This window comes from Ursus americanus, chromosome 12 (genome assembly GCF_024610735.1).
Source record: "Ursus americanus isolate L20-20 chromosome 12, mUrsAme1.1.p, whole genome shotgun sequence".
NCBI classification, from domain to species: domain Eukaryota; kingdom Metazoa; phylum Chordata; class Mammalia; order Carnivora; family Ursidae; genus Ursus; species Ursus americanus.
Window position 1 is genome coordinate 30,467,263 of NC_142138.1, and position 22,011 is coordinate 30,489,273.

General features: G+C 37.7%; 1 protein-coding gene across 11 annotated transcripts in view; it reads left to right on the forward strand.

Annotated features, from left to right (window-relative positions):
- ST6GALNAC3 (ST6 N-acetylgalactosaminide alpha-2,6-sialyltransferase 3) overlaps positions 1 to 22,011 on the forward strand; it is a 514,884-nt gene that overhangs the window by 336,108 nt on the left and 156,765 nt on the right. Inside the window, exon 4 of one of the 11 annotated variants that reach the window (XM_045801993.2) lies at positions 1 to 22,011. This exon is cut by the window's left edge and continues 19,176 nt beyond it; it is cut by the window's right edge and continues 41,708 nt beyond it. The exons of the other annotated variants lie outside the window; for them this stretch is intronic. The gene's annotated coding sequence lies outside the window, so the exon portion shown is untranslated. 11 annotated transcript variants of the gene reach the window in all.

The following is a 22,011-nucleotide window of genomic DNA, read 5'->3' on the forward strand; positions in this document are numbered from 1 at the left end:
AAATCTAAAAAGACTTAACTATAATTCTCCTAAAATTAATTTTTTTTCCTTCCTGCAAAAGTAGTTTCCTAGGATTCAGGTTAGTATTTCAGTGTAATTTCAAGATTATGTTAATTTTGATGGATTCATGTTTTGTATTGGTAAATTATTTTTGGTTGATGGTGAAATATCTACAAATCATAGAGAAAATCAATAGAAAATAGACCTATTGCCTTATGCTCATTCTCTTCTAAAGCTCCTTACATGGAGTGAAAACCAAAATTACTATATTCATTTTAAAAACTCCTTTGAATGGAATTTGTAACCCAGTGCCTTTGCATTAGAGTGTTCGACTGCAAAAAGCATACATTTTCTTTGTCAATATGCAATTTTCTAAACTCACTTAAGCTCAGACTACTGATAATCAAATGAGACTGAGTTCTAAGCTAGATTAAAGGATAACTGATTGAGTGTGGCAGTAATTCCTGAAGGACGGAGAAGTCCATCAGAATATCACATTTGGGAAACGGCTGGTCATTAAGGCTATGGGTTGTGAATTTAAGCCTAGAGGGATGTTGCTTTGTTTTCGAATGAGTTAACCAGTCTTAATATTGAGGTATCCTCAGTCACAATGTTTTCATTTACTGAAGAATGTGTAACTCCTAAGAAATCAGGGTCAGCGTTTCCCTTTTATATGATTGTGGTGTATCAGCCATTTTATTTAATATATTAAATATTGGAAATAAACTCTTACCCAAAAATATAGTGGGTATATAAATGTGAGGCCTCCTTTTTCTTCTTTTTTAAAAAATAATCTAACAAATCCTTGGTTTTTACCTGACCCCATGCCAATTCTTTTCTTTTTTTTTAATTTAAATTCAATTAGCCAACATATAGTACATCATTAGTAGCAATTATTTTCCTTACATGATCTCATTTAATCCTTACAATAACTTAATGAGGAAAAATATGACTCACCCCCACACACATATGCACACACACACACACAGATAAGGGAATTGAGACATAGAGATGTTACATACAAATTTATTTTTGTCTAAGATGATATATAACATATGGAGGATTTCTTTTTTAATTTTAAAAACTATCCCCATTTTGAAAATGGAAACAACTATTGATTATGGCATCATCATTTTTAGGAACTGAAACATTACATACTCTAGCAGTCCTCAATCCAGATGGTATGAGGGAAGTGGACACTCATTCTGACCAGAGAAGTTGCAGTGCACCTGGCCGACCTCATCTTACTGTTGTCACACAGGATTCTTAAGCTCCTTTTTACCCATAATCCCATGTGATTTCGTGCACCCATACCAATAGAAGGTGCCATACCACAAAATGAGCAGAAGCTTCTTCTTGGTTCCTTTAATTTTTTCCTTAAGTCTTCACATCCTCGAAGGAAATATATTTTATAAAATTAAGTGTGAATGAGAAAGCAAAAGCCCCACCTAAGAGAAGAGAGGACCCACCCTTGGAGGTTGATTTTTTGGGTCCAGCTTCCTTGGCTCTCTCAAGGTGATGACTCATAACCCATTCTCTGAAGCACAGGACTCCCCATTTGAGTAGCTCTGTTAGGTTTGACATCATTGCCTGCCAGCAACCCTATTCAGCAAGATTTTCGATTGTCTGTTTATTCTCATAATCAGATGTGCTTTTCTGCTCTCCAAGGTGAATTTGTTCTCTAATCAATATTTCCTTGGTTTACTCTTAGTGTCCAATTAAGCTTTTTAAACTTGCTGAATCATAAAATTTTACTGATAATAAGATCAATTATTTAGTTTCATTTGAACTTTTTTCATTTTTGTGTTTTCTCAATCTCTTAAAATCAGTTCTAAGAATTTACTTGATAAATAATAGGTTCTCAATAAACATTTATTTAAAGAAAAAACTAATGTTGGGGCACCTGGATGGCTCAGTTGGTTGAGCGTCTGCCTTCAGCTCGGGTCATGATCCCAGGGTCCTGGGATCGAGCCCCGCATCAGTCTCCCTGCTCAGGGAGCCTGCTTCTCCCTCTCCTTCTGTTCGCTCTCTTTCTCTCATTCTCTCTGAAATAAATAAATAAAATCTTTTTTAAAAAACCAAACTAATGTTCAAATAAAACAGACCTGAGTATTTGAGGTGTGACAAAGGCCTAATCTAAACTTATTTTTCCTAAAATATTTTATCTGCTAAATTTCTGAACCAAACCTTGATCCTAATTTTTCAGATACCGATGACTTGTGGTCCAGTTAGGAAGGCCTTATGATTTTCCTTAAATAGTGCTGACATCATAAATGCAATGTTATCAAACAACATATTCTGACTTCCTAGTAAGTCATTTAATTGCATTTAATTCCTATAGACTTCTGATTTTTTCCTTCATATTTTTGCATGAGATTCATGGGTATAGCCTCTGCCTTCCCTCCTTGAAGTAGGACAGAATCTTTTTATCCTCTCTCTTCCTCTTTCTCTCCTCCTTTTATATCATTAAGTACCCCATGCTCCAACAATACAATATTTTAAGTTTCTCTTCTTGCCTTTATGCTCATTATTGCATTTCATTCTATCTGTAGTTCTAGTTTTCACCTTACCTCCTCCATACTTGTCTACCAGGCTAAATCTCCAGCTTTCTTGAGGCACAAAAGTGGGACCTCCTCCACCAACCCTCCCTGCTATGCCCATGTCTACACAGGATGGTTCCTTCTTTCCTCTGGGCTCTCAGACTTGTGGCCAGGTTATAGAATGGAGTAGCTATTTGAGTAAATGTCTTCCTAACCATCTAGAATGTGAGCTTTCTTGAGAGCAACAGGCAATTTTATTCTCTTCTTATCTGCAACACCATGCTTAATACCTTTTAACTTGGAAATCAGAGAAGTAGTGGTATGAGGAGCTGAATGTCTACAGTTCACTTTTTCTTCTTTGAAATAAGGACTCAGTTTTTCATCATCGTTATATACCTTTCTTGAAGGCTGAAGTGGATACTAAGATGTTGTCTTTGGAAATGTCTGAAGGTTTTGCATAGTGACGTAGTAACTCTGCCATAGGAATCTTCCCCTGGTAACTGTTCACCTAAATTATTGGTCCAGATAAGTGATATCCAAGGGAGAGATGAAATGTCATCTATCATTGGTTTTCCTGTGACAGCTAAGGGGAAAAGTGAGTCCTGGAGAAATGGTGTAGTAAAGAGTCCTTGTGGAAGAGTTACTGTCAAAACTAAACTAAGCTGTTTCAAGAGACTCTTAACTCTCCCTAATATGTATAGCTTAAAATAAAACCTAATGTTTAGAAATGAAAAAAGGAAGTTTGTTTAAAAAGGTTTGGGGCTTTGAAAAGCTATGCTTTATGTTTTCAATTCTCCTTCTATGCTTCAGTAACTCTTCAGAATTTAGGAGTGTGTAAGGCATTTGGTTATTGCTGTAGGTTGAAGCATGTACTTTTACAGAAGTATACCATCTCTGCAACTCTTTATGTTCTCTCATCTACCCACTCTTGTTTTCTTTTCAGTTGACACTAAACCTATTTTTGCAACCAAATAAAGACACAATAGCCTACATAATGTTAGGAAAATCTGTACAGATGTAGCTGTATTTTCCGTATCAGGATTCATGCAGTTAGTAACCTTTAGTTAAGTGCTAATTAAATGTAAAGTATAGTGACTGAGTATTCAAAGGTAAATAAGAAAAGGAGCTTATAACACACCAGACTCCAACAAGTACCAAAATGGTCATATAAACAAGATCCTGTGATAGAAAAGAGGACAGAATTAATTCTGATAGATCAGAAGTAGCATCTACTTACCAGCAATGCGACTCTGGACACATTACTTAACCTCTGTGTGCCTCACTTTTCTCTTCTGTAGAGATGATAATAATACCCCCTTCTAGGACTTCGTGGATGCTGAACTAGTTTGTATGTTGTAAGTGCTTACAACTCTCCTTGGCACCAAGTATGTGCTCAATAGAATCTACATAAGATTTGTTTTACAAAGGATATTCCAGATTTTTAGGAGGAAAGATGAAAAGATTTCCCTGGCAGAGGTAACAGCCTGAGTAAAAAACACAAAGGCATTGAAAGTGTGATGTGTGCTGAAGGAATTCGGTGTTGGTAGAACTTTCTTTTAATGGAAAATGTTGAGAAGAAGTCCTGGAAATGTGCTTAGGCACCAGATTAGAGAGAGCTTTGTATATCCAGTCAGGAAATTTGGACCTGGATGTTTATATTTTCAAAAAGTGAGCTTTGTGACAAAAAAAGATGTTTTGTAAAAAAAAAAAAAAAAAAAAAAGGTAGCCAAAGAGCCCAGTTAGAGTTACTAACTGGTTATTGCTACAGCCCAAGTTGGAGATGATGGGGCCAGACTGGGGACATGCCTTCCATGGGAAGGCTACAAGAACCAGGATTTGAAAGCGGAGACCTGACCAAGGGCAGAATATCCACTACAGGAATATCCTTTCCCTTCTCTAGAAAATAGAATTGTACTTGACAAAATCATAATGTTCTTCATCAAATTCTGTTTTAGATTTTTACTTTCAAACTACCCAGGAACATGATAGCCTCATATATTATAATTAATTAATTTTATGACTCACTATTTAAAGTGAATGGAAGTTTTAAACTTGTTTTTTATCATGAGAGTCCCTGTCTGGCAGTAACTGGGCAGAGAAAATAAGATAAAAGATAGACCTTTTTTCAGGAGCCAGTGAGTAGAAAAAGAAAGAAAAAGCAATATGGGTATCAGACCATAAGGAAATATGAGAGAATGTGGCTTTGCTCAACTTTAAAGATTGAACAAGTGTGTATGCACCTATAATTATTATTTTAATAATAATAAATATCATTTCTTAAACCCTTACTGTATGCCAGGCCCTGGCCCATGTATTATATATTTTTTCTCATGTGATCATCTCAGGAACCCTATGAGGCAGGTACAATTATTATCTTTGTTTTATAGGTGAAAAAAAAGTGAGCCTCAGAGAGATTATGTTAATTTTAGCCTAAGCTACAGGGGAAGGAACGGTGGGGGGGGGGCGGGGGGGAGCGGTACTCAAAGCAGGATTCAAACCCAGAATTGATTCTGGAGCCCACACGCTTGGCTGTCCTATACTGAGAGCACCCAAAAAATATTAGTAGGAAATACTGTGTGAAAAGCTAAAAAAATTCACATTGAGACAAATGCCATCGTTTTTCACCAAGTATGATTCTTTCTCTGGCCAAGGACATACCTTACAAAGGTAAGCTTCCCTTGACATCAGTCTCAGTCTTCAAAGCATAATTTCTCTAAACAACCCTTTGATGTTCTCTCACTTATCAACTTATTAGAATCTTTTGTCACCCCATTTGTGTCCTTCCAGTCCACTCTGTGTAAGTACTAATATCCAGGTAGGTAGAATAAACAGTGTGACCAAGTGGGTAGAACCTCTGAGTCAGAGGCGAGGGACTGGGACCTCTACCTGTGTGTCCTGGGGTAGGTGGAGTAACATCAGTTGTAGTTTTCCCTTCCGTAAAATGAATTGATGGCCACTGTCCTTTATGATCTAATGATTAATTGGTTCTAAATTTGCCACCTGGAATCTGCAGAAATTCTGCAGTCCAAGCTGATTTATTTCTCCTACCCCAATTGTCTCCTCTACCAGATATGTATGCTAGAGACTCCACACTAATTTTCACATCTCCATAAGCAAAACACAAACACAAAGGTAAAGCTGATACTTCGCAAATAATATGCTATATTCTGTAACCAAAAATTCTGATTTTGCTTTGTTTTGGAATATCCCCATCACCGACTGTTCTCATTAGCATGACATGGTTCAGAGTTGCCTGGGTTGGTTTTACTGCATACACTGCTCAGAAGCAGTCTATCTGTGTTGTGATAGAACTCATCTCAGGCTTTAGTGAGCCATGGTGTGGGCTAGGGAAAAAAAAGCTATCTGCTTTTTGCCCAATCAACCAAGAACACACTTCTGTTTTTTCCGCCTGTTCTCAACAACAGATTTGTTATCTGATGAGAACCCCTGACTTGCACCCATCCTGGCATTATTCTCATGCCACGCAGCAGGGATCCTGACTCAGTGGATATCTTGATACACTGCTCCTTTTAGGACCCCTCTTTTGGCTTTTACCCAAATATGTATTTCTTTAATGAGTTTAAGACTCAAAAATTTGAGTGGAAACAACTTGGCTATTTATCTTTCATCAGACTCCTGGGGAAATTCAGTCCTCATTTTTTTTCCCCACAGAGGACTGATAAGGAATAACAAAATAGGCTCCTACTATGTTTAAGATCTTTTCTTTTTTCTCCTTAAATTACTGGCTTTCTGTAACTTCCTTCTGAAATCTCTAACATCTCTAGTATCATTAATTACGATTAGTCAAGATCTCTCCTCCTTGAAATCTTAATTTCTGAAGTCTTAAGAGCACCGACTTGGTTTTATTCCAACACATTTACTGGTGTATACCTTTTAATTATAAGATCCAAGAGTCTTGGCCAAACCAAAGCCAAAGGCAGACCTGTCATTGTTAATTCAAACAGTTCCTGGGACAAGTTAAGGCAGTGTGCTCCAACTTGGCCTTAAAGAGTGATGACTCTATCAGTTCATTCAGCCTAAAATTGGAAGGGTTCTGCCTCCTGTCTGCAAGATTCTGTTGCAGAGGACAAGGCAGGACTTCTTCTCAGCATTGCTAACCAGTGCAGAGAACTAACTCATGGCCCTCTGTAGTTCCTAAACACCTTTCTCCTTTGTGCCCCACACCCACCAAGAATCCCTATACCAAAAAGAATCTTCTTTTTCTATTTTGAGTAGCTTTGGCCAAAGTGTGAGGGCGATTGTGGTTTAGCTTTTTTGGGCCTTGCCAAGTTTAATTTAAAGCATAGTCTGATGCTCTGTAAAAATTATTCTATGAATTTTAAAACAAAATGATTTGAAAATGAAGATATTATGATAGAAAATAGCCTTCTGATCTTGCCTTGTGCATTACAAAGAGGTCAGGCTTCCACCCCAGAGAGATGGCAAGAGAACTATATTTCACATAAATGTTGTTTACTCTCTCTCTCTAGGAGACTCTATAATAGGTATGATTTGGCATATTAACAATTATGCAAGTATAGAAAATAGTGTTTCCAATTATTTTTCAACACAAATTTTCATTAAAGTAGTTTTATTAGAGTAGTTGAGCCCAATGCTTCAGGTATATGGAATTGACTTTTTTTTTTTTACAGAATCAGAAGCAAAGAAGTTGACGCCCTTCTAGAGAAGGAAGGTTAGCTTCTCATTTATGATGGGCTTGGCCAACTGCAGATTTCATTGTATTCACACGTAGAGCTTTTCTCTACCAGTGAGTCAACTGACAGCTAGTAGCGTGGCAACCCTCTTCAGTATTCGTCTCTATAAAAACAGATCTGATTATAGAGCCTTAGAGTTAGATGAAGGGGTATTTAGATTCTTTATTTTTCTGAGGCTGAGGAAGGAAACTTCCTGCATGCTTGAAACATGTTCCCCAATTCTCCCAGACAGCTTATGCAACATTTTTTTACCCTTTATTTAACAATTTTTATTCAATACCAATTCTGGACACCTACTGTGCTAAGATGCGGTCCGGTTAAAGACAGGCAAGTTCATGAAACATTGTAGTGAAACTGGAGAAGCTTTCGAGAACCAGCTCATGAACAGCCTTGGATGTCATTCTAATCTTGAAAATCCCTGGCAGATAACAATGGCAATAATGTTACCATACATTTGCATAGACCCTTTATTTTCCAATGTATGTTTTTTTGGTTTTGATGTCATTGGATTTCTACATCCACCCTGTGATGTAAAGAGAGGTGGTCTTTCTGTCTCCTGGTGATGGATAAAGAAAAAGCTTAGTCAAGGCCACCCAGCTAGTGAGTGACAGAACAGTCATGAGAAGCCAGGCTATGGATTCCCAAATCAAAAACATGTCATCATTCAGCCTCTGCTTATGCACTTTGAGTGCAGGTGGTGGTATTCCCACCAATGACCTGCTTCCTCGTGGGCAAGTGCTTATGCCCTGGAAGATGACTGGCTCATCTGTCTACCCCAGGTACTGCTCCACACAGTGCCTTCAACTAGTCAGTGCTCAGTAGATGACTTTCTATGTAATGTATTTTATACTGTTTGGATTTTACATTGTAAGTCTCCTTTATTTTTGTCCTTTGGATGGGGAGGGAAACAAATGTGAAAAAAATCAATGAGGAAAAATTAGCTGGCCAACATGAGAGCAGAGATTAGTTTTTCTGATGAGGCCTTACCATCCTACCCACTTAGGGACGCCCCTACCTTTGCAGGGGCCTATCAAGTGCATGGAATAGTGTCTGGGCTCTGGTAGGGAGTCACTAATGTTAGTCCTCCTCCATTTTTCACCGTTCCCTCTTCTCTGGAGAAAGGAACTGAGGACCAGCATCTATAGTGAGCAGAGTCCCAGCAGGAAGCAGTTGTGGGTGACTGAACCAGCCAAGGCAAGTCTTACGTCCTCTGCTTTATTAGACCATATTGGAACTCCCTTTCTTTCATTATCAAGGACCCCAAACTTTTGTGGGCCTCTCCCAGTCATCCCTTGCTCAGAAAATTTTGGACATCAGACTATAATTCTTAAGCAATCATTTTTTCATTTCTTCATGTTGTCAAAGACATATAAAAATGCCAAGCAGAGATGCTGAGTTGTCTGAAATTACCAGTATTGACTAGAGAATTCTAATTCAAAGCAAGGAAATGTGCTGTTTCTACTTAGTATATACAATCTTATCATTGGTAAATCCAGAATTCCCATTAAGCTCTGTTAGCATTTGAAAATGGTTTTCCGCCTTGGTCAGAACTTCAGAGATTACTGAGAACCATTTCGGCTGTGATGGGAGTGTCTCCTCCGGAAAGCCTTCCCTGATGCCTTTGCTGGGCCTAGTATGTCAGAAAACTCTGCTTACAACAATCTCCATGGTATCCAAAGTGTAATCCCAGACCAGTGGCATCAGCATGTTCCAGTAACATGTTAGAAATATAAATCCTTGCCTCCCCCTAGACTTGTTAATCAGATCTGGCATTGGGCCCTGCGATCTTTGTTGAAACAAGCTAGCTCTCCATGTGATTCTGATGCATACTCAAGTTTGAGAACCCTGCATCTTACTGACAGACACATCATAGAAAATGATCAGCTTATTATATGTGTACCTCTGTACTGGACCTGAAGTTGTTTGCAGGTAAAGACCATTTATTTTTATACCCAGTATATATATGCACTGTGTGTATGTGTGTGTGTGTGTGTGTGTGTGTGTGTGTGTGTGTTTTACAAAAATCGGATCATACAGTATAATACTGCTGTAACCTGATCTTATTCCCCCCCCCCAACAATATATCATGAACCTTCTTTCCTTTGGGTACAGATATTTTGTGATATGGTATTTGGTGGCTGTGTAGCATTTGGTTATATCAAAATTTTTTTAATTCTCTAATATTGGACAGAATGGAGTTCTTTTTTTAAATTAAGTTTTTGTGAAAATAAGTCAGGCATATACTTAAAAATCTGCTTAAAAATAGCAGACCATCCACCCCTCCCCACTCCTCATTCTTACCTGTAGAAGCAAGCTCTTCATACGCCTTTAGATGACGCTCTTTATATCCATGTTTCTAGGTAACATACATATGCTTCTCTGCTGTCTCCAGTTTAGACATTTGCTATGAAATTCCTGGGCTGACAGTTGAGAATTCATCGCCCTCGTGTCCCCACATACATTCTTTACCCATTCTTCCAGTACAGCTTTATCGTAATTTTCAGTTAATGCAAAAGTTCACTACTTAAAACTGTATGACTGCTATTCATTGCAAAGCCAAGAAGTATGCGATGGTTACGTTTCTTTTCCTGAAAAACTTTTTTTGAATGACTTTCATTCCCCTTATTTTTACTTACACAGTTTTTTCTAAACAATCCGTCGACATTTCCACATGCACGTCAATTCCCCCCCTAGGATTCAAGCATTCTGCCACATCTGGCCAGGCTGTGCGGTTGTTATTACAAGATCCCCACATAACATTTGTGGCTGGACTTCTAGTTCCCGGATCCTTTTCTTCCTCTTTCTCGGTTAATGCCCTCATTTTGTTAGATTACATCTTCCAGAAGCTTCCTAAGAAAGGGTGGGTTAAAAAGATAAGTTTGCATTTTTGTCTGGAACAGTCCTCATTCTCCCCTCACACTGGATTGGTAGTTTTGCTGGGAAGTCCTTTCTCTTAGAGTTTTGAAGGAATTTTTCCATCATTTTCTAGTTGGGAGGTCTGATGCTATTTTGATTTTTTACTCTTTGCACCTAACCTGTTTTTTTCTGATTAGAAACTGTTAAAATGTCTATTCATCTCTGGATTTATGATATGTTAATGTGATAAACTCACATTTGGGTAATTTTCAAGTGGATTGTACTAGGCTTCAGCAAGCAGTTGGAATATGGAGACTCCAATTTGTTCTTCTGCTCTGGGAAATTTTCTTGAATTATTTCTTTGATCATTTCATACTATCCATTTTTTTTTTTTTTTTTTAGTTCTCTTTCTGGAACTTCTGTCAATCTCATACTAGGTATACATATTATATATGTGTAGGAACATATTTTTTATTATTTCCTTTTTTCTGTTCATTTTAATTTTTGGCTTGTATTTTGTAAGCTTTCCTCAATTTATGGCAAACTCTGCTGTTGATTTATATTTAAGAATGATGCAAAGAATAAAGGCTGATTGAAAGTTGGATGCTGCATGGAGGGTTTTGTATTCACTGTAGCTTGGTTTTGCTGAGCCAGCTTTTTTGGAGGACTCCTAATTTTGTATATGCAGGTTTTACTTTAGGGAGATACTTAATGTCTCCAGGAAACACCCCAATCTCCTGGGAATGCAGTGTGGTTGCCAGGATGCTGAGGCTCTCCCCATTCAGTGTGCACATGCAGGGTCTTCAGGCACAAGGTTTCATCCCCACTTTCCATTGTGGCCACTGTTCTCTTTTTTTCAGTTACACTAGAGAACTCTTTGCCACCTCCCTGGGGGAGGAGCGCAGTTGCATGAGGATTCTCTAAGTACAGACTTTGAGTCAATATTGCATCTCTCTCTCTTAGCTCGGCATTTTGCTTTGCCTTTTAGAGTATCTTGGATTTTTAGTCTGACTGTTACTAACCCTATAAACGAAAATGCTTAAGTTTTCAGAGCCACCTTACCTTTCTCTAGAAAATAAAAAACCTCACAGGGACATCATAAGGATTGAATCAATTATATATGTAAAAACACTTTGTGAACTTACTCTAAAGCACAATACAATTCTGCAACAAGATTGTGACTCCTCAGTGTGGTATTAGAGGGGGCCCTCGTACTTTTCCGCTGGCATGCCCAGTGCTCCATTGTTGCAGATTTGTACGGTCTGCTGCATTTTACAAAGTGCTTTTACATATTCCCAAAGGCAGGGGGAAATGAACTTGCCCCTTCAGAAGCTGGAAGCTAGTGAGCAATTTCTTTTTAAGTCTTGTATAATCTTAAAAATACACGTGGATCTTGCATCTTGCTCCGCAATGTATCTGTTTTAATATAAAAGTAATGTTGTTCGATCCCTTATCATGGAGTGAAACTGACAGTTTAGAAAGATGTACTGTATTATTTCTGGGATTTATATACCTCCTAACATGTTGGTAAGTATCCCTGGGAGTGCACATACCTATGCTTAAGTTGTACAGAAACAACCTGTGAGTCATCAGCTGAGAAATTTGGTTCCTTCCATTTGCTTGTTTTGAAACTTTGATTCAAGATGGGCTGACAAATTAAAATAGTGTCCTTAGACGATAAGGCATCACTGTCTAATAGAGAAATGTGGGGATAGAATGGAATTGATTGTGGGCTGCTGAGGGGAGTAGCTTATTACATTTATGTAAAAATGCTTGCTCCCTATTGCTACTCAAAACAATAAAAAGTACCAGAGGAGTGGAGAAGAAAATTAGCAGTGTTTCTGTATTGCAGGGGAGAAAAGTGGTGACCCTGGGAGCAGAAATTATAGGCTATGTTCATTTAAGTAAATATAGATAACAAAATGTGAACTTTGTTGAGTACACAAAGTCTGTTTTCTGTGCGTCCACTATAAGGAATAGTATCTCATATTGATTACTTTAAAATGGTAAAAACTGGCCACTTCTGTAAGATGTTTTAATATTGGTGATGCTATGGGATGGTTCCAGTAAGTTTCCGCCTTCCTTGATCTCCATCAGTCTCTTACTCTTAGCCAGCCTAAGTAAATATCCAGTCTAAAGGAAAACCATATTCATGCTCAGCAAACACAATGTTGATGCAAAGCTTCTAGAGCCCTTTCAGATATGTTGCTACCCCTAAGCACTTCCCTCAATTCTATATAAAACTTCTGAAATTGCCATGAAGTGTGTGTGTGTGTGTGTGTGTGTTAAAATAGACATTGCGTAAAATTTACCATTGTAACCATTTTAAAGTGTACAATCCACTGCTGTTGAGTAGATTTACAGTATTGTGCAACCATCACTACTATCTAGTTTTAGACCATTTCATCACCCCAAAGGAAAAGCCATTCCCATTACATGGTTACTCCCTATTCGCCCTCCCCCAGCCCCTGCAATCACTTACTATCTGTTTTCTATCTCTGCGAATTTGCTTATTCTGGATATTTCGTATAAATAGGATCATGCTGTATGTGGCCTTTTGTGTCTAGGCTCTTTTTCATTTAACGTGTTGTGTTCAAGATTCATCCATGTTTTAGCATGTATGAGTGCTTCATTCCTTTTTATGGCTGAATAATCTACCGTATTTTGTGCATCCATTCATCAGTTGATGGACATTTGAATTGTTTTCAGCTTTTGGCTATGGTGAACAGTGCTGCTGTGAACATTTTTTTTTTTTGAAGATTTCTTTTCTTGAACATCAGTTTTCAATTCTTTGGGGTATATACACCTAGGAGTGGAATTGCTAGGTCATATGATGATTCTATGTTTAACTTACTGAAGAACTGCCAAATCATTTTCTACAGTGACTGCAGTATTGTACATTCCTACTAGCAATGTATGAGGGTTCCAATATCTCTATATCCTTGCCAACATTTGTTATTTTTCTTTGCTTTGTTGTTGTTGTTTTTTTAATAGCCATCCTAAGCTATGTGAGGTGACATCTCACCATAGTTTCATTTGCATGTCCATAATGATTAATGAGATTGAGCATCTTTTCATGCGCTCGTTGGCCATTTATATATCTTCTTTGGAGACATGTCACATCTTTTGCCCATTTTTTAATTGGGTTGTTTGTCTTTGTGCCATGATGTTTTAAGCATAAAACTTGAGACAAATGGAAGCTGCTGATTGGTCATTTTATTAGAAATCACACGACTTGAAAAAGTCTCAGTGATACATTTTGCTAAGTTTTTTGTCCACGATTTACTAAGAAGTCCCTTTCTCATTAATTTCCTTTTGATCATTGGTCCTCTGGCTCCATCTGTCAAGGAACAAGCCAGTCTTTGATTTCAACAAGTAAATGAGACACTGCAGAACCAAGCCTCACTATTGCATCTGAAGTTTGATCACTGAGGGTTTCCAAGAGTTGGCATTACTGTCAAAGACAATTGCTAAATGGGGCTGACTTCATTATTTTTCATTTGCATTAGCAATTGCTCTAAGCAATACAAGATTATAACCCTAACCAGTATCCTGTTATCTTTTATTTATTTGATTTAATATAGAAATGGAGTCTTTTAAAGAGCATTTACTTTTCTTCTTCATATCACTGAAATCATTCTCAATGGAAACAGCCTGATAATGTGTTTGAATTTTTTTTTTTTTTCTTTTTAGATCCAGTCACCTGGTGGGAGACTCAGAATTTCTGATTTTGTTTAAGCTCCTTGGGTCAATGAATAGGAGAAGGAATGGTAGCAGATTTTGTGGTGGTTGGGTTAGGCTTCTGTGGGCTTTGAGTAGGATGAGTAGAAGTAATATTAGTGATCATTTTATCTGAATGTCTTATCTATTGAAGTAAGATCATAGCATAAAAAGATCTAACTTAGGAAAACGAAGTGGAAATTGAATCTTGACAGTCAAGATGGATCATTGTCTTATTTAATCTGGTTCTGCTTTTTTCTTCTCACCTATAAAACTGTTCTTTATGAGACTCTGTAACTGCTGGTAGTTCATACCCTCCATAGAATTCTCTAACTATGCCAAACACATAGTGATGAGTGATCAGTTATCATTTGAATCTTAGTGCAACTTTAATAAGCTGTATTTTCTATTTAAGTAGTTTCTTCCCTGGCGGTTGCCCATGGCAGACTTTGGATATGATAGCTCTGCACTCCATATTTTCTGTTTCACCTCAAAGTAATTATATCCTGTGCCCTTAAGCCTCAAAAACATCAAAATATTTTAAATTACACAATTAAACACTTCAGACAACAGTATTAAAACTCAGGAAAAGAACTCCAGAGCCAAAGTGCATCATGAAAGATGGAGACTTTATTCCACTTCCTTCTTCTCTAACAACTTCAGGCTGTGGTCTCTGTCCCAGCATGGGCATCTACCATGCTTGTTACAAGTTCAGGGGACCCAGCCTCAAAGTCTGAGTATTCAGGATACCATTTTGCAAGGGAGTTCTCGCTACCAACTTTGAGAAGAAAAAAGAATGATGATCTTCATGTTGACAATGATAGTGATAATAGCGGTGAGCATGTGTTGGACTCTTGGTGTTGTGCTAGGCACCTTATTGAATGTGATCCTGCTTAATCCTTACCATAACCCCGCTAGGTGTGTGTCATTACTCTTTCATTTTACAGGTGGAAAGACGGGGGCTCCGAAGGTTGTTCAAAGTCACGGAGATAATAAAAGGCAGAATAAAGACTCAGAGCTGAGTTACTGTGACTATAGCCGTGAAATGCAAGCTGGGCAGGTTTTTGAAGATACCTAGCATGTCTTCAGCATGGTCTTCTCTGGGCAGTGTACCTGACTTTCCCAGTTGGGCTGATCCCACAGCCTCTTGTTTCCTTGGCACCCTATACATCTAGAGTAACTGTGGTCATCCGTAGAGTAATTATCTCCATATGTGTCTCCATCTTCCCAGACTGTGAACTTCTAGAGAGCATAAGAACTTGTGTCTTTTATCTCTATACAACACAGAGTAGGAACTCAAAGTTTATGGAATGAATGATTGAATTAATGGGGAAAAAATTGATGTATGGGACTGAATTAATAGATTGTTTCTGCTCTCTCTCGCAACTCAATATAAAATGGGCCCAGCCATCTCCATAGGCTCTGGATAAATTACTGCTTGTTTTTCTCCTTAGTTTATTCAGTCCCCATCATTTCTATTTTTAGGCAGGCTTGTGTTTTCTTATTTTCTACAATTGGCACTTATATATGAGCTAAACCAAATCAAGCCTTTTAAAACTGTAGGTCTCTACCCATTAGTGGGTCTTGAAATTAATTTAGTAGGTGGCAGTCAGCACTTTTTTTAAAAAGCAAACATCAGACGACAAAAGAATACAACTTATCAGTATGCATGACACATAGAAAGACACAGTATTTGTTTTAGATGGATGGGTAAATAGAGAATACATATGTATCAGTAGTACTGATTAACTATCATATATTAAGGCATGTTTTAAGCAGGCAAATGCCATATTGGCGTTTAAAGCAGTGTATTTCAAAATGTTTGACCACTCTCTACACTAAGAAAAACATTTTACATTGTGACCCAGTATATGTCTGAGTGTGTACTAGATTAGTATGTGAAGTATATTGCTACTGTTTGAAATACACTGTCCTAAATGACATCCCAATGTTTGACTTGTGGTCAGACATCACTTGTCCTACTTAAACAGTTCCTGAAGGGGGCGCCTGGCTGGCTCAATTGGTAGAGCATATGACTCTTGATCTCGGGGTTGGAAGTCTGAGCCCCACATTGGGTGCAGACATTACTTAAAAATAAAATCTTAAAAAAAACAAAACAAAACAAAAAAACAGTTCCTGAAGTTTTCTTTTTAGTCAGTTTTTATAAAAATATGGCCATTAAAGCAAAAACACAAAAATAGACACAGAGATTAATGGAACAGAATAGAAAACCCAGAAATGGACCCACAACTACTAATCTTCGACAAAGCAGGGAAGAACATGCAATCAAAAAAGAATGTCTCTTCAACAAATGGTGTTGGGAAAACTGGGCAGAAACATTTCAAAGAATGAAACCGGATCACTTTTTTACACCACACACAAAAATAAGTTCAAAATGGATTAAAGACCCAAATGTGAGACCTGAAACCATAAATATTCTAGAAGAGAACACAGGCAGTAACTTCTTTGACATAGGCTGCAGCAACTTCTTTCTAGATCTGTGTCTTGAGGCAAGGGAAGCAAAACCAAAAGTAAACTATTGGGACTACATCAATATAAAAAGCTTCTGTACAGCAAAGGAAACAATCAACAAAACTGAAAGGCAACCTACAGAATGGGAGAAGATATCTCCAAATGACATATCTGATAAACGGTTAGTGTCCAACATATATCAAGAACATATAAAACTGAATACCCCAAAAAAACAATATTACAATTAAAAATGGGCAGAAGACATGAACAGACATTTTTGGCCAACAGACACATGAAAAGATGCTCAACATCACTCATCATCAGGGAAATGCAAGTCAAAACTGCAGTGAGATGTCACCTTGTACCTGTCAGAATGGCGAAAATAAAAAACACAGGAATCAACAGATGTTGGCAAGGATGCAGAGAAAGGGGAACCCTTTTACACTGTTGATGGGAATGCAAACTGGTGCAGCCACTCTGAAGAACAATATGGAGGTTCCTCGAAAAGTTAAAAATAGAACTACCCTATGATCCAGCAATTGCACTACTAAGATTTACCCAAAGAATACAAAAATACTAATTCAAAGGGATGCATGCACCCCTATGTTTATAGCAGCATTATCTACAATAGCCAAATTATGGAAATGGCCTAAGTGTCTGTCGATTAATGAATGGATAAAGAAGATATGGTATATATACAATGGAATATCACTCAGTCATCATAAAGAATGAAATCTTGCCAATTGCAACGACGTGGATGGAGCTAGAGAGTATTCTGCTAAGCAAAATAAGTCCGTCATAGAAAGACAAATACCATACAATTTCACTCATGTGGAATTTAAGAAACACAACAAATGAGCAAAGAGAGAAAAAAGACAAAAAGAGGCAAGCCAAGAAACAGACTCCTAACTATAGAGAAGAAACTGATAGTTACCAGAAGGGAGGTGGGGGGGGTGGAATAAATAGGTGATGGGGATTAAGGAGGGCACTTGTCGTGTTGAGCACCGGATGTTGTATGGACATGTTGAATCGCTGTATTGTACACCTGAAGCTAATGTTACACTGTATGTTAACTAACTAGAATTTAAATAAAAACTTAAAAAAAAAAAAACATGGCCAAGGTTTAGGAAGTTTAATCCTGGTACAACTATTTTAACATTATCTGATCAAAAGTAAAAATACTACAGATAACTTTAATAGGAAAAAACATAGAAGGTCTTTAAATTTTTTATGGTGGAGTCTTACCTTTAAATTTGCAGATTTATTCCATTTTGTATTCATCTTTAAATTTACTCCTCCAAATGTTTACCTGACAGCACTTCTGCTTTAGGTAAATTGTGGGGACTCCATTTATATCAGTCAATAGTATTAATATAGGATTTAAACTTGAACTTGCTGCGAAGGAGCCAAACTTTGCTGTGGAATGCATTCATGTGCAGAGCTGCCTTGCACAGCTCATTGGAGATAAGACAGTTTTGACTTCACATGCCAAACTTTTGTCACTTTGTCTATTTTCATATTTCTCTATGACTCTGCAGAGACAAGCCTTTTGATAGTTTTGGTAGTAAATTGAAAATGTTCTTCTTAAAAAAAATCTAATATTGAAGTGAATACCCAAGTAATATTGCTCTTCCTAAAACAAATATTTGTTGAGTGCTTATTCTGAGCTGGGCAATTATTGGACAACAGGGTTACAAAAGTGAGCAAGACACAATCCCTGTTCTAAAGGACTGTGTGGTCTAGGTGCCTTCCTACTTTAGGACTTGGTTTCATGTTGCCTGGGTCTATGGGTAAACTAAAGATCCTCCATTTGCTCTCCCAGAGCCATTCTATACCCTTCACCTTGTTCTCTGTCCTGGAGGTTGACCCATACAGAATACAGCCAAGGTCTCTCTTACACTCTGGACTTTGGTTGGGTTTAGCCAGTGGGAGTACTAGCAGAAGACCACCAGGAGGGAGGAGAGTGAGGTTGGAGTATTTTTTTCTCCCAGCTCCCTCTTTGCAAGTTCACTCCAGGCTGGATCTATTGCTCTAGCCACAATTACACCTCCTTTCAGATGGCCCCCTCCATATAGCTATTTCTCTCTGTGTTCCAGTGATCCCCCCCTTCCCCTCCTCATGTTCCTCCAACCCCCCCACCAACTGTACCCAGCTGGGGGTACAGCACTATCCATCATGGCTTCGCTACACCCACACTTTCTAAATTACTTTTTCAGCACTGTGTACCTTGACTGAACACTACTTTAATTCTCAACTTCTTTAAGGTCTTTTAGTTCTTCTCACTTGATGGCTTAGCTAATTTTCTGACGTATGCAGCTGAAACAGTTTCAAGAGACTTGTTTATTTTTCTATATGTTTCCAGGAAGTCATCTTATTAATCAATATGGAAAGGTATTTAAAACCACAACCTCTGGTTCCTACAAATATATTTTATCTCTATCCAGTTGATACCTTTGAAAAGCACAATAAATATCTGTCATTGAGGCTGATGCTGATCATGACCCATGTAGTGGTCGTAGCCTTCATTGTTAATTACCTGGTTAACTTGGCTTTGTGGTAAGTTACCCGGGAGGAAGAGTCTTGCAAGAGAGTAAGGGAACTCACCACCTTGCGAACAAATTTGCCACAACCCCCGCTATGTGAGTCCTATTTGAGTGTTACTATCTACTCTCAGGGAAGATGGGAAAAGGGTGAGGTAATTATTTAAACCCCTGGCAACAGCAATGGCAGAGTCAGTGGCCATTTGTTCATTGCAGGCATTGTACTGTACAGGCACCGTACTAGAATCTTTCCGTTATCATCTTATTTAATCATTGTGATTACTCTGTGAGGTAGCTCTTAATTCCATTTCGTAGATGGAGAAGCTAGGAGTTAAAGAGGATAAGTGACTTGTCCAGGGTTGCACAGCTAGTTTCTGAACAAAGATTTGAACTTAGTCCCATGTGATTCAGAAGTGTTCTTTCCACTATTTCGTCTCTCAAAAACTTCTCTGTTTGTGCCAAAACTTTGCCCAAAGGTCACATTTGCCATTTGCCATCATGTTTGATCTTTTCAAAGCTTTAAATATTTTTTTAAATCAGGCATTCTATAAATTGCAAAAAAAAAAAATCTGACTGGGATTCATCTCCTTCCCTTCCAGCGGTACAAGAGTAGAGAGTATGAAATATGATGGAGAAGGAGAAAGAATAAATGAACTCTATATTAACAAAGGACTGGGGGAACCCTCAAGTGAATCACAATCAAACATTGAATTTTCTGCATTTTAGATGTTGAGTTACTTGCCCTGTGACCCGATGAGACTTTCTCCTGATTCCAGATTTTGAACCTGTGTCCTTGGAGAATAAAGGCTTTACCATTGACTGGCTGAGTCACTTCTCTGTGGTTTTAAAAGAGTCCTACCCTATACTTTATTCCCTTGGAAGCAAACATTTCCCAGATTTTCTGCGTTAGGATGAGGGACTGGGGCTAAAAGAAAAGAGAAAGCCAACAAGTCTATCCGAAAAATGTCAGTATCATCTCGACGGGGAGTTATGATGTTTTGACTTCAATAAAAAGGCAAAAGAAAGCAAGCCAGCCAGTTATAAATTTAATTTATGAAAATAATACCACAGGCCTAAAACATCCAACAGTACAACCATTGATTCTTCTTTCTTGTTCCTTGGGGAGCCGTTGCTGTGTTTGATATGGTGAACTTCAAATTGTCTTACTTTATCATTTAAATGTCATATCAGCCCTACACCGAAAGCAGCTGAGGAGCTGTGCACTTACTGGGGAAAGACAGGAGAGTATTTTTCACTTCTTTTAGGAAAACATATTACTTGGTTGACAGATTTTCTCTGTTGGCGAGGACTGTTGTTGCTTCTTCCTAATTTTTCTTCCTTTTCCTCTCTTCACCGCATTGCACTTCCTCAGTTCTGTATGAGGCGCTGAGAAAGGGTAAATTGTGATGATCCGGGTCTATGGTCTTTCCTAACCTCTGGGATGATTTTCTTTAACACAGTTGTTGGAAAGTTGGCTGTTACCTGCCAGAAAATAAAACAACCAATTTTTCATCACAAGTTAAATAAACATTGAAAAATCAGCATTCTACAAGGACCATTAGCTTATGCATCACGGTAAAATGCTTTATGACTCTTGGTATAAAGGATGCTCATATAAAAATAAATTGTGTCGTAACAAACATTTCTCCCTGTCACGGTTTGTAATAGCCCTAATATCAAATAAATCTAGGCTGAATATTGTTAGTCTCCTGAAAAACCGACCTTCAGTTTCAGATAGTTGGGTTAAATCACTGCGGTGATGACACAGTCTTAGACATGAGGAGATACAAACTTACATCAACTCCCTAGATCATCTTTTATTTAGAAGAGGAGAGATGTCTCAATGAACTGAAATTGCTCTGGAGTGACCCATTTTATTTATGTATCTGTTTATTCTGACAACTACTTCACACACAGTGCGAAAGGGCATCCTACACATAGCTCCCCGGGGTTCTTGAGAGAGCAACCCATGGAAATACATAGATTAAAAACCATAAGCAGTTACTATTTTACATCTGTCAAATTAGAAATCATTTTTAAAAGTGAGTGTAGTAGTCACTGCTGGTAAAATATTGGTGAAATTGCTGAACTCATATCCTATTGGTAGCAATGTAAATGCTTTGGAAAGCATTTCAGCACATAGAAAAATGTCCATATCCTTTGATACTATATTCTGGGAATTTAGCCTAAGGAAATCATTTAGAAGAAGAAAAACAAAAGCTAGGACGTTCGTTGCAGAATTTTTTATATTAGTGAACAATTAGAAACAACCCAAGTACTCAACAATTGAGACTCTTCTGGTCAGTTTTTGAAAAATCTGTCAGGGTTATATACATGAAGACCAATTGGTAACATGTAAAATTTTATGATATAGGGCTCAGAGAAAAAAATTCTGATTATGAAGATATAAAATTATTGCATGCCTATGAAGGAATGGCATTTGGTAAAATGTGTCCAGATTTAGGTTTTAAAATTTTATTTTAGTGTTACAGTGTTGTTTTGCCTGTAACAATAATCAGAATCTTAAAAATTACTTGACGAGGAAGATTAATATCAATGGAAAGTTTTGTTTGCTTTTTTGTTTTAAATTGGAACTTCGCTAAAAATATTGTAGTTATTAAATGTTAACCTTTGAGGACTAAAAGTGCAAGGATTTGAAAGACTGGCATTTAAATAATCAAATTTAAGCAAAAGAGAAACCAAGCAGATAAACAAAAGAGTTAGACATCTTTCCGTAATAATAAAACCTCCTGTCCTTATTCTTTTTTGAATTTTTTTAATGTTGGTGCCTAGAGTAAGAAAATCTCATCAGATCATTTAGACAGAAGTCATTTCCTTTAAATGTTGCAACAGTGTAGCTTGTGGCCATGAACTGCGACGTCTTTAGATGAATAGGGTAAATAGGCTTTGTGGGAGAGGCTGTATCCCAAAGAACCACAGGACAAAAAAGGAAGTGTGAAAACATCCCTGCCAGGCTTGAATCAGACATGAAAACATACATAGCAAAAGGCCTGTTAGAAATAACCGAAATACCCAACAATAGAGAATTGGTTAAGTAAAGCATGCTGGAGTCGTAAGATGGACTATTGAACAGGCATTGAAAGTAAAGTAGAAAAATACATACTAATCCAAGTAAATGTCTGTAGTGAAGGTATATGAGGAAAAGTG